The sequence below is a fragment of the Acipenser ruthenus genome, unplaced genomic scaffold (genome assembly GCF_902713425.1).
Source record: "Acipenser ruthenus unplaced genomic scaffold, fAciRut3.2 maternal haplotype, whole genome shotgun sequence".
NCBI classification, from domain to species: Eukaryota; Metazoa; Chordata; class Actinopteri; order Acipenseriformes; family Acipenseridae; genus Acipenser; species Acipenser ruthenus.
In genome coordinates, this window is record NW_026708135.1 from 85,001 (window position 1) to 101,134 (window position 16,134).

Consider the following 16,134-nt stretch of genomic DNA (forward strand, 5'->3'; position numbering starts at 1 on the left):
CAAAAGTGGGTTTAAATTGAAGATCACAACTTCTAGTTTACATTAAACCTGACTATGTGGCTAAGAAATGTGGAGATATTGAGAAACTGGGAGGAAACCATTGACATATTCAGCTATTTTTCTATAACTGCCAGTTTACTACTAATGAATGAAAAATACAAAAAATCACCAAAACAGCCAAAACTGGGCTCAAATTGAACATCTCATCCTCTAGACAGCTTTATTTCTGCAGCGGCAGAAATAAAGCTATCAAAGGTGACGATGCAGGTATGTACCCTATGTGTACTGACACACAGGAGAGCATAGGGGCCTCAGAAGAGCAGGCAATTAATATCGGCGGCTGTGTAGGGCAGGCTCGCTTCAAAAAATGGAAGGCTAATCGCGCTTGGCTAAAGGCTAATCCCAGCGGTTCAGTCATTTGCTCGGTTTGTTCAGCAATTCGTGATCTGGGAACCCATATAAAAGAACGACCTGGAATTGACCAGGCCTTTATGAATGGCACAACTGCAACATCAGCCAAAAAACTAAATGACAAAATAAGTGAACACGGTAAATGCAAGTCTCATATGAAATGTGAACACATAGCGCAAGCCAGACAAAAGCAGGCCATAGAGAAAGCTGCTGAAAACAGCACTGCAGTGATCGGAAAAAACGACGAGCATAATGATAACAGCCTACATGATTTGTAAAGAAAACGTTTAAGATGCATCCAAACATTTTGCAGCTACAGCAGCTTAATGGATTGGATACTGGGAACATGCTGCATTCCGACCATGCAGGTTGTAATATGCTCTTGTTTGTAGCAGACAAAATGGCTGCACAACTTGCAAAGTATGTAATTGATTATTATTATTATTTATTTCTTAGCAGACACCCTTATCCAGGGCAACTTACAATTGTTACAACATATCACATTATTTTTACATACAATTATATTATTTTAGGCAACTATTTTTTTAACATTGTGCCGCTAAAGTCGGGGACAGGTGCTGGCATTGCAGATGAGTTGCTTTCCAGCCTCAATCAGTATGGCATCACTGCAGACATACTTCGAGAGCGTCTGCTGGGTTTTGCAACTGATGGAGCAGCATCGATGCTGGGGAAATACAAAGGGGCAGCATCAATTCTGCGAGAACAGATCAACAACAATCTAATCGAGATTCACTGCATGAACCACAAACTGGAGCTTGCTGTTCATGACGCTGTTCGAACAGTAAAGGAAGCAAGTCATTTTCAGCTATTAATCGATTCACTGTATTCATTTTTTTCACTAAGTCCCAAGAACCAGAGGCAACTTGAAGCTGTGGCTGCTGAGCTCTGTGTACATATACACAAGGTTGGTCGAGTTTCTGACGTCCGTTGGCCGTCATCTTCCTGCACATCGGTGACTGCTTTATGGGAAAGTTACCCTGCCCTTGTTACATTTTTTAGAAATGGTTCAACAGACATCTCACGTTCTTCACAGGACAAAGCAGAATGTGGTGGTCTACTGGGGAAGATGACAAACTGGCTGTTTGTAATGGAAGTAGCAACAATGAAAGATGCACTCGAGACGCTAAAAGCGCTATCCCTGTTTCTTCAAAATAGGAATTCCACTGTCATCACTGTCAAGCCGGAGATTGATGTTGCATTAAAAGCTCTACGTGCTATGAAGGACAGAGATTGAATAAATACCAGCACAATGAACAACGAGTTCTCAAGAGCCGGTGCATTTAAAGGGGTTCCAATCACACAGCCATCTGACGCTCAACAAATGAAATACAGAGGTTTCCGCACGCAGTTCATACAAGCTTTATTTGGCAACATCGAAAGAAGATTTGATGATAAAGGGGTCCTGGAGGAGGCAGCCGTACTCAACCCCACATCATGGCCTGTAGAAGAGGATGCAAGAATTTTGTTTGGGGACGATAAAGTTATGAATCTGTGCAAAACTTTAAAATTCAACGTTTCACGACCTCTAACTATAAAGGAATTCAGAGAGCACAAAGATACTCAGCGCATGGGGGATAACCTGAACAAACTGGTAACCACAGTAGGTGTAATTCCTGTGGTCCACTGCTGAATGTGAACGTGGCTTTAGTGTGATGAACCTTATTCTGACCGACCAGAGAAGCCGAATGCATGTAAGCACACTGAACAGCATGCTGTTTGTTTCAATTAACGGCCCCAACATTGACACTTTCCAAGCTGAGAAATATGCAGAGTTTAAAGGATTAAAGAGGGACACCCACTCTGCAGAGGACAAACCAACAGGAAAGAAAAGAAACGAGAAAACGATTGCCCACCATACCAAACTGTTTTCTTAGACCGATCCAGCCACATCTTGGTGATATCGGTGAGTTTAAAACATTTAACTTATCTTACTTATGTTAATTAAAATGTAAAACGAAAATGAAAAATGATATATAAATAAATGGTGTGCATTTACAACTTCATGTCACCAGGAGTCTCCAAATCAGTTAATGTTTGTTACTGGAAATATAGTAGCTGTGTGAAATATTAACCCTTTGCAGTTCATTTATTAAGTGCGTGTCAGGTCCAATTTATTTTCACACACGCAGTTTATTTTAGACGCGCTGTTTAAAAGTATTTTTTTTTCACAGTAAAACAGGTTTAAAAGACACTTCAAAACAACAGGACACTCAGTACTGCATCTCCAGCAAACACCTCAGTAATGCGATCCAAGTCATTATTTTATTACTATAACATCTCAAAAAGCTCTGCAAATGTCTGTGATATTCTCTGAGCGCTGGATGCGGAAGCAGCTATCTTGTTTGTGTATGTCCGTGTTATCTATGTAGTGTCGGGTCTATCAGTATTCATGAGATACACCCACTATTTTTTTTTTTCCGGCTTCTCTCGGCTCCTATCGGTCTCACTCGGCCATTGAATAGTTTTCTCGGCTTTTTCCGGAGAAAAAAGACTAGAGACCTGTTTTTTGTGTCTTTTTGATGATGTCGGACAGGGTCCGACATTGGACCGGAAAGGGAAAATTGCGATGTCAGACCAGGTCCGACATAGGACCGCAAAGGGTTAAGGTAATCCAATCAGAAATGCTAATGACATATTTCAGGTATATAAAGGCTTAAGTTCTTAGTGTATCCACCTGAGGCAATCGTGGCCAGTAGTCGTGCGCAAAATTATACAAATCGAGCAAAAACTTCACAGAAAAAAAACTATATGAAAAGTGCATTCTTAAAGGCGGTGGCTAAGCTGAAAATTAGTGGTTCCCATTAGTGTATGTGTTTTAAAAACATTTAGAACGTCTCTCATACAATGAATTCAGGTATGAATGACAGCCTTTAGTAGACTCAATTCAATATCCATCCACATTATTGTATTTTAGCACCATTGCAGTCACGATTACAATTACAGTTATAAGGTTTAATTACAAACATCATGAAATAATGAGAGTAATTATTCCCAGTGTCACTCCTGGAGGTTGGCCAGACGTCTCTGTGAAAGCTTTTGTATCTTGCTCTTCTCGTTGAATATCTTCACTTTGACAGTTGTCCAATCATGCCTTATATTTGAGTGCTGGAACAAAAAATCCTCCATCTCTTTTTTACCTATAATACAAAATGGAGTGAGGTAACCAGTGGTGTACCACAGGGATCAGTATTAGGCCCTCTGGTATTCCTAATCTACATTAATGATTTAGATTCTGGTATAGTAAGCAAACGTGTTAAATTTGCAGACGACACAAAAATAGGAGGAGTGGCAAACAATGTTGCAGCAGCAAAGGTCATTCAAAATGATCTAGACAGCATTCAGAACTGGGCAGACACATGGCAAATGACATTTAATAGAGAAAAGTGTAAAGTTTTGCATGCAGGCAATAAAAATGTGCATTATAAATATCATATGGGAGATACTGAAATTCAAGAAGGGAACTATGAAAAAGACCTAGGAGTTTATGTTGACTCAGAAAGCTATAAAAAAGGCCAACAAGATGCTCGGATATATTGTGAGAAGTGTTGAATTTAAATCAAGGGTAGTAATGTTAAAACTTTACAATGCATTAGTAAGACCTCACCTAGAATATTGTGTTCAGTTCTGGTCACCTCGTTACAAAAAGGATATTGCTGCTCTAGAAAGAGTACAAAGAATAGCAACCAGAATTATCCTGGGTTTAAAAGGCATGTCGTATGCAGACAGGCTAAAAGAATTGAATCTATTCAGTCTTGAACAAAGAAGACTACGCGGCGATCTGATTCAAACATTCAAAATCCTAAAAGATATAGACAATGTCGACCCAGGGGACTTTTTTGACCTGAAAAAAGAAACAAGGACCAGGGGTCACACATGGAGATTAGATAAAGGGGCATTCAGAACAGAAAATAGGAGGCACTTTTTTACACAGAGAATTGTGAGGGTCTGGAACCAACTCCCCAGTAATGTTGTTGAAGCTGACACCCTGGGATCCTTTAAGAAGCTGCTTGATGAGATTTTGTGATCAATAAGCTACTAACAATCAAACGAGCAAGATGGGCTGAATGGCCTCCTCTCGTTTGTAAACTTTCTTATGTTCTTATGTTTTTATATTAATATAGGTTAATCTATTGAAATACATGGATAGACCTAAAGAATACTACTGTGCGTCATAGAAAAAAAATCTTGTAATACCCAAATGGTAATATTTTCGCTGGGCTCTGAACGATGGTATTATCACTTCAACACATCAGCTTGAGCTCAAAGTGTGGCTTGTGCAGAGCTGGCATTTCAGTCTATCCACCACGCAGACCCGAAAGGGAAGACACATATTGTTCAGACTCAAATCCATATATTACAATAAACAATAGCTGGTTTAGTGTGTATTACCAGGGGTAATACCATCTGAATGGTTCCTGTCCCCAAAACTCTCTCCCCAAAACCTCTCTATGGTATTATTCCCTGGTAGTACACACTGAACCAGCCATTATTCCAGTTGTTAAATGATACAATAATTAACATTTTATATAAAAAAAAAAAAAAAAACAACAAACAAAAACACAATAACATTTACAGACTAGCCATAATCCCTGGACTGTTCCATTATACAAAGGTGTTTGCTTTACATAAAAAAGTAGCCGTATGTAAGAAACAGGGCATATTTATGATGGTCTTTACACAAATACAGTTTGCACCATATACAGTATATCTGTGTATTTACAAGTAGTCTCAGGCCGATTGGTTTGGTGCAAATTCTGGGGTGAATCAGTTTGTTTTGGATGTTTCATTTATGCCTGCAAATGAACTGAACCGTACTTCAGCATGCACCAAACGACCATTTGTGAAAGGGCTTTTAAAAGACTCAAAAGTACTGTATGCCTAAATTATTGTTTGTTACTAGCAATATTAACACATTGTTTTCTTCACAAAAAAAGGATGTAAATCCCATTTTGATGCAAATACCCTGATAAATCTGACTGAAGGCAAAGATACTGGTACCCAATAAAGTACAGGTGTGTGGATTTGTGTTAATCTGCATATTTGAAAACCAGTTGAATATTTTATATAAAAAATTACACTGCAATATAATTATATGATAATCGTGGTATTTTTTCTGATAGTTATCATACCATGAGAATTTCTTAGCATCCCACCTCTACATCTGACCCTATGTCACACCTACGTCAAACTTATCCAATTGTCAGGAAAATTCATATGGATACCCAAACACCCCACCCCCAATAAAGAAACTAAAAATATAGTAAAATGCCAAAGGATTATGCTATTGGGGGCGGGGAGTGTTTACTTTGAACGGACTCAGACAGAATGTAGAAGAAAACTAAATATTCAATATATGTATGGCACCATTACAATCATTACAATCTCACCTGGCATTTGTTTTCTGCTTTCACCTTGTAAGGCTTGAAATAGATAAGCACTTGGTCTTCATCTACTTTGGCCCATCTTGTATACTTTCATCCTGCACAAGATAACAAATACAATTATGAAGTTACTTCATCAGTGGCGGACTGTAGCAAGATTGATTGATGTAGCAATCTCTGTGTCCTCCAGTTTGAAAGATCCACTTGCACACAATAGTGGGCTATATAACTTGATTTCATTAGTATGCTTAGCAAATAGACCATATAGAAAAAACAATACTTTAATCTGCATTTTCATCATATAACTCTATACATTAAATTAATTTATGAAGTTAATATTTTTTATGTATAAATGTATGAAAAATAAATTTGGTTCAAGTACATGTATTGGGGGTTGTTTTAAAACAAAATCTGACAGGGGATATTATATTATTTCTACCATTTTCCCTGCACCTGGAATCTGTGTCTATTTCACAAACACCAAAGTTGGGATTCATTTAAAACAAAAAAATCACCAGTTTGTTTTATTGTTTAATAAAAAATAAAAAAATAAATAGTAAATGGGGAAAACTGACTTGGCTTAGTGGCTGCCATGGTTTTATAATTGACATATAAATTAAATCAATGTCTACATAAGACATATTAAAAAGTGGATGAGTAAAGGTCTCCACACACCAGATACAAAGTGATTTTTTAATTGGCAACGACTCCCGACGAGACCTTTCGCAGCGACATGACCACACAAACCAGCAGCGATAGGTTTGAAAATTGCCAGATCTATACAACTGTTCAAAATTGCTATTGACAGAACTATGATCAAGACTGGTACTACTTATCAACATGATGTGGAAATTATGAGTGTCTTCTCTGATGGTATTTCAACACATATGGCAATAAATCACACATACCAGGCTTATCCAGTTCTTTCGAAATGGACTCCCATATATTCCCTTTCAAATCTGTATCTTTATAATTGTGATGGCCTTTGTCATAAAGCTCTGGGTAGTTTTTCAACGACAAGTATTTTTCCTCCGTCATTTTGGAAACTGCTTCACCCTGCTGGACCACGTGCATTGAAGCTGTTCTCCGATTGCTCAATGCCCTAGTTGACGTGCGTCAAATCGCAAAAAATCGGATTCAATCCTATTTATTTCTCGTCAGTCCAGTGCTGCCCTGGTACCGTTCCTGCGTAGCTTGTCGTGTGAAAGATACTTATCAAAAGTATAGGTTCTATTCATTTTGACGCATCACTGCACAGTTTCGCTTGTCGCATTGCATCTTAAGTGCCCGAAATGCCTTATAAATGCATATGCACAACAGTATCTCTTTCATACTGACCGGAAATTTCAGTTTTTCACCACCACCATCCCTGTACTGTAACAATCGTCCGCTAACAACACCTTTTGGATTTTCTTTTCCACTGTCCCCTTAATTGACCTGGCTGTGTGGCATGGAGCATTGTCCTGCTGGAAAAACCAATCCTCAGAGTTGGGGAACATTGTCAGAGCAGAAGGAAGCAAGTTTTCTTCCAGGACAACCTTGTACTTGGCTTGATTCATGCGTCCTTCACAAAGACAAATCTGCCCGATTCCAGCCTTGCTGAAGCACCCCCAGATGAGTCCAATTTTCAGCTTTGCCCAACACCTGGTCGTCTAATGGTTAGACGGAGACCTGGAGAGGCCTACAAGCCACAGTGTCTCGCACCCACTGTGAAATGTGGTGGAGGATCGGTGATGATCTGGGGGTGCTTCAGCAAGGCTGGAATCGGGTAGCTTTGGCATGAAGCAAGCCAAGTACAAGGTTGTCCTGGAAGAAAACTTGCTTCCTTCTGCTCTGACAATGTTCCCCAACTCTGAGGATTGGTTTTTCCAGCAGGACAATGCTCCATGCCACACAGCCAGGTCAATCAAGGTGTGGATGGAGGACCACCAGATCAAGACCCTGTCATGGCCAGCCCAATCTCCAGACCTGAACCCCATTGAAAACCTCTGGAATGTGATCAAGAGGAAGATGGATGGTCACAAGCCATCAAACAAAGCCGAGCTGCTTGAATTTTTGCGCCAGGAGTGGCATAAAGTCACCCAACATCAATGTGAAAGACTGGTGGAGAGCATGCCAAGACGCATGAAAGCTATGCTTGAAAATCAGGGTTATTCCACCAAATATTGATTTCTGAACTCTTCCTAAGTTAAAACATTAGTATTGTGGTGTTTTAAAAATGAATATGAACTTATTTTCTTTGCATTATTCGAGGTCTGACAACACTGCATCTTTTTTGTTATTTTGACCAGTTGTCATTTTCTGCAAATAAATGCTCTAAATGACAATATTTTTATTTGGAATTTGGGAGAAATGTTGTCAGTAGTTTATAGAATAAAACAAAAATGTTCATTTTACCCAAACACATACCTATAAATAGTAAAACCAGAGAAACTGATAATTTTGCAGTGGTCTCTTAATTTTTTCCAGAGCTGTATATATTTTTCAAACAAGCGCAAGGTGGTGGTGCAAGCTCTGTCTCACAGTGAGGAGAAAAATTAGGCACTATTATCTTGTGGATTCTGAGATGTTAGTAAAGGTTCCGAAATAATTGTATTTTATCTTGCTCTTAATTGTATTAATACTTGTACTGTGATTCTTGAAATGTATTTTTGTTTACGACTGTAAGTCGCCCTGGATAAGGGCGTCTGCTAAGAAATAATAATAATGACACAGATAATGACCCTTGTCCAACAGAATGTTATAATACAGTAGTGTACCAAATTTGAAGATATCGCAAAGCATGTGTCAACTATCATTGGTAATGGTTCTTAATTTCTAATGAACAAATAAGAAACCTTACCTTATCATTAAGCATTGGAAAAATGAAGGATTCTGTGCTTGACATGGGATGCTGTGCTTGACATTGCATTTTAGATCACAAGGACTTAAAATGCAAATCAAAAGAAATGAATTCTCACTGTAAAAAAAGTGATTTTTTTTATAGGAAGAGAATAAAGAACAGCCAAAAAAAAAAAACCTTAGTCTTGGGGGACCATCCCACCAAAAAACGCTTCGTCCTAAAAGGGTTCAATTCAAATATCACTACTTTTATAACTTATCAGCCTGTGATGCAACTCATGTCTTGGCAAAGTACTGAATTATTTATTAAGAAACAAAATAAAGCACACATAAAAAATAGAAGTTGCGTAGCATATATGAAGCCAATATCTCAAAGCGTTTGGTCTTTATTTTCCAGAAACGAACGTCGCATGACCGCAATTTGGCAGCCATCTTAGGTCACAGATCAACGTGACCAGTAGTTAGATTTTTCTAGAGGAGTTTCCACAATGCAGAGAATATAAATTCAACATTGCGATCAGTTCAGAAGATCAAAGCAGTTATAGGTGTGATGAGGCTGGTAATGTCTGCAGATTTACAAAAAACATACAAGCTTCCCTCACGTGGATGCTTAAAGAAAAGCCATTTAAATGTCATATCAAGATGCCACCCAACACTGAAAATATTAACTGGCTGACGTGGACATAGACCTTTGGGAGACAGTCCCCATAATGTGACATTCAACAGTATATTGTAGCGCCCTTTCTGATTTAACATGAAATCACCTTGTGGGGACATATTATATGTCTCCCAAAGGTAGAGACTTATCAAAAACAATATTTCTCTCCAGTAGCGACAGGCTCCGAGACTGATAATTAATGGAGTGACTTGTGGAGATATACACTGCTGTGAAAAAGTCTTAGACATTTTGCACAATTTTATTTCTTTTTTCTGGAGGGGGGGGGCGGGTTATACTACCATAGAATCAACCTGATTTAATACTACCATGTCATGTATACATTTTATATCAAATAAAAATACATCCCCCCCCCCCCCGTTGAGAACCATACCTACAGTGAAACATGGAGGAGGCTCGGTTATGTTTTGGGGCTGCTTTGCTGCGCCTGGCACAGGGTGCCTTGAATCTGTGCAGGGCACAATGAAATCTCAAGACTATCAAGGCATTCTGGAGCGAAACATACTGCCCAGTGTCAGAAAGCTCTGTCTCAGTCGCAGGTCATGGGTCCTCCAACAGGATAATGACCCAAAACACACAGCTAAAAGCACCCAAGAATAGATAAGAACAAAACATTGGACTATTCTGAAGTGGCCTTCTATGAGTCCTGATCTGAATCCTATCAAACATCTATGGAAAGAGCTGGATAAATGTGATGGGTTAGCTACTACAACACTTCATATTAGCTGCTCAAGTATAGTTTATTTTGAGATATTGTAACTCGAGAATGTGTCTAAGACTTTTGCACAGCAATGTACATTTGGTGGCTTTTGTCTGCATTAGAGATGAACACACAAGTAAATGCCTCAAACTGTATCTACCTGGGTTGTTTAGGCAGCAACTTTCAAGCCAATCCAGCTGTCCCTTGTTCTGAATGTCTTCTGGTTGTCCATCATTGTGAGGCCCTTCCTGTCCTCCTTCAGTTGTGAACATACCTCTTGTTACTTTAGTCCCGATCCCATTGAGGGGATTCTCTATCTCAGCCACCCCTTGAAGTCTCCCACCTAGCTGGCCCCTGTCTGAATAAGACTCTTGTTCCGAAGTTTCTGAAAGAAGAGAATCACATGCACGGTAACAGTAGATGTGAAACACATGAAATCACTTTGTAGGGGCATGTTATATGTCTCCCAAAGGTAGAGAGAGTCCCCATAATGTGATATTCAGCAGTATATAGTGAAGTACTTCCTGATTTAATTACCATATTCCAAGAGTGGGGAAGGATCCAAGGGTTTCTGCCCATCCATTTTCTCAGCCATCTCTTGGTTCTCTGCCATCTTGAGTCCTTCAACCATGAGTAATGTGGCATGGACCTTAAGAAAAAAATAAATAATAATAATAATAATAATAATAATAATAATAATAATAATAATAATAATAATAATTGACCACTACACTGCCTGTGCACTAACATGGATTTGTGGTTTGCGGATAACATTTACATTTTTATATGGACATATACATGTAAACAAAAGTTGCAGTTTTGACAGTTAACTACCATATTCCTTCATTTTAAGATGCACTTTAACCATTATTTTGCGTCTTAAATTAGAGTACAGTAGTGATGTGTGTATTAAAAATCACCAACAAAAGACGCGACTACCCGAGTACATAAACAGCAAAGTGACTGACTGACGAGAAAAGGCGAACAAAGACGTCCCTGCCCGATCTCGAATCATCCATGACATGCAGGCAGCCATTTTCAAAGAAGCATCATTAGCTTCCTGAGGAATTTAAAAAGATATGTTTTTACTACTTCAGTGTTTCTAACAAATGTTTCTGATCAGACCCCCATATTTTTCGACATGCCAAGCAATACCACAGTTCACAAATTGGGAGAAAAACAGGTGTGAGTAATGATGACTGGAAATGGGAAGCAGCACATAACTGTATGCTGTGTGTGATAGCAAACAACTGCAAACTGCCTCCATATCAATCAATCAATCAATCAATCAATCTTTAGTTTTGTATAGCGCTTTACATGATAAAAAACACATACAAATATATATATATATATATATATATATATACAGACGTGCTCAAATTTGTTGGTACCCTTACAGCTCATTGAAATAATGCTTCATTCCTCCTGAAAAGTGATGAAATTAAAAGCTATTTTATCATGTATACTTGCATGCCTTTGGTATGTCATAGAATAAAGCAAAGAAGCTGTGAAAAGAGATTAATTATTGCTTATTCTACAAAGATATTCTAAAATGGCCTGGACACATTTGTTGGTACCCCTTAGAAAAGATAATAAATAATTGGATTATAGAGATATTTCAAACTAATTAGTTTCCTTAATTAGTATCACACATGTCTCCAATCTTGTAATCAGTCATTCAGCCTATTTAAATGGAGAAAAGTAGTCACTGTGCTGTTTGGTACCATTGTGTGCACCACACTGAACATGGACCAGAGAAAGCAAAGGAGAGAGTTGTCTGAGGAGATCAGAAAGAAAATAATAGACGAGCATGGTAAAGGTAAAGGCTACAAGACCATCTCCAAGCAGCTTGATGTTCCTGTGACAACAGTTGCAAATATTATTAAGAAGTTTAAGGTCCATGGAACTGTAGCCAACCTCCCTGGGCGCGGCCGCAAGAGGAAAATCGACCCCAGAGTGAACAGAAGGATAGTGCGAATGGTAGAAAAAGAACCAAGGATAACTGCCAAAGAGATACAAGCTGAACTCCAAGGTGAAGGTACGTCAGTTTCTGATCGCACCATCCGTCGCTTTTTGAGCGAAAGTGGGCTCCATGGAAGAAGACCCAGGAGGACTCCACTTTTGAAAGAAAAACATAAAAAAGCCAGACTGGAATTTGCTAAAATGCATATTGACAAGCCACAATCCTTCTGGGAGAATGTCCTTTGGACAGATGAGTCAAAACTGGAGCTTTTTGGCAAGTCACATCAGCTCTATGTTCACAGACGAAAAAATGAAGCTTTCAAAGAAAAGAACACCATACCTACAGTGAAACATGGAGGAGGCTCGGTTATGTTTTGGGGCTGCTTTGCTGCGCCTGGCACAGGGTGCCTTGAATCTGTGCAGGGCACAATGAAATCTCAAGACTATCAAGGCATTCTGGAGCGAAACGTACTGCCCAGTGTCAGAAAGCTCTGTCTCAGTCGCAGGTCATGGGTCCTCCAACAGGATAATGACCCAAAACACACAGCTAAAAGCACCCAAGAATGGATAAGAACAAAACATTGGACTATTCTGAAGTGGCCTTCTATGAGTCCTGATCTGAATCCTATCGAACATCTATGGAAAGAGCTGAAACTTGCAGTCTGGAGAAGGCACCCATCAAACCTGAGACAGCTGGGGCAGTTTGCTCAGGAAGAGTGGGCCAAACTACCTGTTAACAGGTGCAGAAGTCTCATTGAGAGCTACAGAAAACGTTTGATTGCAGTGATTGCCTCTAAAGGTTGTGCAACAAAATATTAGGTTAGCGGTCCCATCATTTTTGTCCATGCCATTTTCATTTGTTTTCTTATTTACAATATTATGTTGAATAAAAAATCAAAAGCAAAGTCTGATTTCTATTAAATATGGAATAAACAATGGCGGATGCCAATTACTTTTGTCAGTTTCAAGTTATTTCAGAGAAAATTGTGCATTCTTCGTTTTTTGTGGAGGGGTACCAACAAATTTGAGCACGTCTGTATATATATATCAATAATCAGAAAATAGAACACACATAGAAATTTATATATATATATATATATATATATATATATATATATATATATATAAAATCAGCAATAAAACACACATATAATTATATGTTATATACATATACAGAAGCGAGAGAATATCACTTTAAAAACTTGCGTAAGCTAAGCTATACAAGTGTGTTTTTAAATGAGATTTAAAAGCATTGGCAGAAGGAGCTTCCTTTATAGTACTGGGAAGTCGTTCCATAATTTCGGTGCAATGTAACTCAAGCATCTACCACCTGAGTTTTGTTTCTGAATACTTGGTATGGAAAGTAGCCTGGCATCCTGTGATCGAAGTGGACGATTAGGAACGTATGGTTTTAAAAGATCCTTTAAATAGGGTGGAGCTAAGCAATTTAGAGCCTTGTGGGATAATAATAGCACCTTAAAATCGATCCTAAATCGAACAGGAAGCAAATGCAAGGACGCTAGCACAGGGGTGATATGATCTTGTTTCTTACTCCCAGTTAAAACTCTTGCAGCAGCATTCTGTACAAGTTGCAGCCGAGATATAACATTGTTACTAATACCAGCAAAAAGGCTGTTACATTAATCAATCCTTGAAGATATAAAAGCATGCACCAATCTCTCTGCATTCTGCTTGGAAAGCATACCTCTCAGTCTAGCTATGTTTCTTAAATGAAAAAAGAACATTTTTGTAACATTTTTAATGTGTGATTCAAAGGAGAGGTCTGAATCAAAAGTGACACCTAGGTTTTTTTTATCTCTGCTCTAGAATCTGTACAGAGACCGTCGAGTAGAAAATCAGATGAATCTATGTTCTTGTATTGCTTCTGAGGTCTCATTATCATCAATTCTGTTTTGTCTGAGTTTAACATTAAAAAGCTTTTAAACATCCAATGTTTAATGTCAGCAAGGCAGGTATTCAAAATATTAGCAGCAGATACATCACCCTGTTTGAGAGACAGGCAAAGCTGAGTGTCATCAGCATAGCAATGAAAATGAACTCTGTGTCTACGAATGATATTTCCCAAAGGTAACATATATAGAGAGAACAGAATTGGGCCAAGAATTGAACCCTGAGGAACCCCACACGTAACCTTTGACATAAAATAGGTCGCCTCCTCAACTTTAACAAACTGAAACCTATTAGAGAGATAGGATCTGAACCAGAACAAGACAGTACCTGACAATCCCACTAAATGTTCAAGGCGATTAATTATGACAGAATGATCAATGGTGTTGAAAGCAGCACTTAGATCCAGTAGAACAAGTACTGAAGGCGAGCCCATGTCAGAAGTCATCAACATATCATTTACCACTCGAATTAGTGCCGTCTCGGTGCTATGATAAGGCCTGAAACCTGACTGAAATTTCTCAGAAATATTCTGTGCAGCAAGAAATCTATTTAATTGTTCAGCCACTACTCTTCTAACACTTTGGACAAAAAAAGGGAGATTAGAAATAGGCCTGTAATTATTAAGCACATTGGGATCAAGGGTAGGCTTCTTGAGCAGGGGTTTTACTACGCAGTCTTCAAAGAATTTGGAACAGTACTTGATGAGAGTGAGCTGTTAATAATATTTAAAACTGTGTTATTTATTTTTGGATATACTTTTCTCAAAAGTGTAGTAGGAATGGGATCTAATGCACATGTTGTGGGTTTAGTCTTTTTAATTATGGCATCCGGCTCTTGTTCACATGTCAAGCAAAAGTTCTGTAAGATTTGGTTGGGTTCAGACGGACCAAGAATATTTGTATAATTGTTTATATCAGTATGTAGTTGCTCAACTGATTCCTAATGTCGGTCACTTTTTTATTGAAGTGATTCACAGCTTACTGGAGGAATATTCTGTGTAACGCGCTCTGATTGCGGATTTGTTAATCTTGCTGTTGACTGAAAAATAAATCTGATTTTTGTCAACAAGATCGGAGAAATAAACAGATCGAGCTAAAGACAGTGACGTTCTATATGTTAAAATACTATCTTTCCAGCTTTGATAATATATCTGAAGTCCAGTCGATCTCCCATTTGCGTTCTAATTTGCGACACATACGTTTATGCATACGTGTTGTATCATTAAACCAAGGAGAAAATATTTTTGTAGATAGTTTCTTTATTTTATAAGGTGCAATAGTGTCAAGACTATTTGCCAGAGTGGCGTTATATTTATCCACCAAATCTCCGACCACTCCTGACTGAATAATTCACAACACAGAGTTTGTTATTCATTTAGCAGGGGACAATTCTATATTGTGTTTATCTAGATTTTTATTGTAGTTTTTGGGGTTTTTGTTTGTAATTGTTTGACTTAAATATAATTGGCTCAGTAGTACTTCAATCTTTAAACCGAGGTCCTGTCCACATTGTGTGGATGTTAAAGATCCCATGGCACTCTTCGTAAGAGCAGGTATGTTAATCCCGGTGTCATGGCCAAATCCAAAAAGCAGGTTATACAATCCGGCCTACCTAAAGTCCCTCTACCTTAATTAGGGTTAAAAGTGTGTTTGTGCCCCACTTCCCCCCCTCCCCCGGACCCTCTTGTAATGAGGCCTCCGTCTCAATGGGTAACTCTCCTAGTTAAATAAATAGTCTCTGTAAGTTGTTTCTGACAAAAGCGTCTGCTCAATGACTAAAATAATGATTATATACGATTATGAAGTTGTGATGTCAGGCTTTAATCACAGCCTGTGTATTTGTAGATGGATCTTGTCTTCATTACACTAAAACAAATAAAACGACAAGTTAACACATGACCTCCAGGTGTACTTGGAAAATGTTGTATTTTTATGTTTTTGGTTGGCAACACCCTGTAATTACATTCACTGCAGTATAATAAAAACACAAATACTACAGTACTGTTTATATAGTAATATCAAAGGTATAGTTGGGCCAATCCAATGTTAACGGCTCCTACTCAGCCTGTTCTGTTTTTCCAAATTTTACATTTATGTTATTGATACATGAACTATACGTCTTAAACTATCAAGCTCATCAATATGGCATTTTCACCTGTACAGTATTTCCATGATTCATGATAGATAGTGAAACAAGTAAAAGAGGATACAAGTTACAGGAGACAGCATAAT